This window comes from Schistocerca piceifrons, unplaced genomic scaffold (genome assembly GCF_021461385.2).
Source record: "Schistocerca piceifrons isolate TAMUIC-IGC-003096 unplaced genomic scaffold, iqSchPice1.1 HiC_scaffold_936, whole genome shotgun sequence".
Classification (NCBI taxonomy): domain Eukaryota; kingdom Metazoa; phylum Arthropoda; class Insecta; order Orthoptera; family Acrididae; genus Schistocerca; species Schistocerca piceifrons.
Window position 1 is genome coordinate 3,651,502 of NW_025729208.1, and position 2,500 is coordinate 3,654,001.

Sequence of the window (2,500 nt, forward strand, 5' to 3'; positions counted from 1 at the left end):
CCACCCTTTCGACATCCACCATTGCGCAGATCAGGCACCAACACCCACACATGTCCTATACAACGGTGCACCCAACATCACAATAGTACCTCCTGTCACAGCGCACAAACAATGACATGAGTCAAAGACACAGGTCTGACACAAGCATAGAATTGGAGCGCCGCCTCTAATAAGCCAAAGGTGCATCCTGACGTGACAAATCTGATCATGTCACAAGCATTCACTTACTATAATCACTATCAACGAACCTGCCGCCCCCGCCCCCCCCTACACCTTTCCTTACAACAACGTGTAACCTAACCTAACCTAACCTATGTTGTACCTTAACCTAACCTATGTTGTACCTTAACCTAACCTATGTTGTACCTTAACCTAACCTATGTTGTGCCTTAACCTAACCTATGTTGTGCCTTAACCTAACCTATGTTGTGCCTTAACCTAACCTATGTTGTGCCTTAACCTAACCTATGTTGTGCCTTAACCTAACCTATGTTGTGCCTTAACCTAACCTATGTTGTGCCTTAACCTAACCTATGTTGTGCCTTAACCTAACCCATGTTGTGCCTTAACCTAACCCATGTTGTGCCTTAACCTAACCCATGTTGTGCCTTAACCTAACCCATGTTGTGCCTTAACCTAACCCATGTTGTGCCTTAACCTAACCCATGTTGTGCCTTAACCTAACCCATGTTGTGCCTTAACCTAACCCATGTTGTGCCTTAACCTAACCCATGTTGTGCCTTAACCTAACCCATGTTGTGCCTTAACCTAACCCATGTTGTGCCTTAACCTAACCCATGTTGTGCCTTAACCTAACCCATGTTGTGCCTTAACCTAACCCATGTTGTGCCTTAACCTAACCCATGTTGTGCCTTAACCTAACCCATGTTGTGCCTTAACCTAACCCATGTTGTGCCTTAACCTAACCCATGTCGTGCCTTAACCTAACCCATGTCGTGCCTTAACCTAACCCATGTCGTGCCTTAACCTAACCCACGTCGTGCCTTAACCTAACCCACGTCGTGCCTTAACCTAACCCACGTCGTGCCTTAACCTAACCCACGTCGTGCCTTAACCTAACCCACGTCGTGCCTTAACCTAACCCACGTCGTGCCTTAACCTAACCCACGTCGTGCCTTAACCTAACCCACGTCGTGCCTTAACCTAACCCACGTCGTGCCTTAACCTAACCCACGTCGTGCCTTAACCTAACCCACGTCGTGCCTTAACCTAACCCACGTTGTCGCCTAACGTAACCCACGTTGTCGCCTAAACCTGCTCTGTAATTGTTATACGACTCGTTCAATTAGTGTAGTGTTGCCCACCCGCAACCCTCGCAATATAGTTCGCTACTCGCACTCCCCGCTCCCCTGTGTATCGCTTCATGTTAAACACCTTGCAAGTCTTGCTCACTTTCCACATGCTCCTGCTGTACACTGTAATGTGGATGGCAGCAGGACGTACATGCCGCCCCTCCCCACGTCCCCACCTTGCCCCCTGCCTTCGCAAGCTGGTTGGTGAGAACTTTGCATGTTCAATGCCCTCCGCATGCGACGTACTCAGGCTACGTTGTGGTGCGGCCTGTGTCAACTGTCCGCTAATGTCGTACGCGTAAACCACAATCTGTACTGCACATTCGTCCTTATGTACTGAATGATACATCGTGGCACATGTGTGACCGTACAACGACTGCGCCCAAAAACGGCGGACCATACAGTGCAAATATTGTGCACGCAGCTACGTGTCGTCTCCCTATGAGAGCTGGATTGCAGTGTGGTACGCCATAGAGACGTGTGGGAGGAACGGACGCCGTGGATGGCGATCAGCATGAGCTGTCTGTTGATGTATTCGGACCTAGTCGTCTCTCCTCACACACCGTGATGGCATGGTGCACCGCGTTCCATATCTGCGACATGCTACAGAGGCCGGTTGACAGTCGTTCGAGCAATGGACATCGCATACGTACGGGGGCCACCTTCCACGTATTGTCTAGGCGTGCACATTTTGTTGCGTGTATGTGGGCAGACGTAGTGTGGCGTGACACCTGACACAGGCATGCAATAATCGTGGAAGTTGCAAATGGCGATGGACGCCTGCGTTTTCTGGTGAAGTTACGCAAATGAACAAATGGTAACCTGTTGTGGTGCGGTTGTTCTCGCTAGGGGTGAATCGGTGATGGCGACGATAGGTTGAGGTACTAACCGGTTGTTCCAGCGATACCCACCATGCCGACGAAACTGAACGGCATCTGGGTGTGAAGCGATACGCGGCGGTGGCTGGGTGGGACCGTCCCCGGCCGGTGAGGGGGCGCCTCCCGGCGTGCTGGCCGCGCGGTGCGTGGGCGCACGCGCTACAGCCGGCTGGTGGGGGCGGCCAGTGGCAGGCGCGCCGGCCGACGGACGCGGCAGGCGTCGCAGCTGCGCGCCGGCGCACCCTGCGCGCGGCGCCGTGCGGCCAAAGTAGGTCCTCGCGGGCCCGGTGCGAAGCGCGGTGGACATCT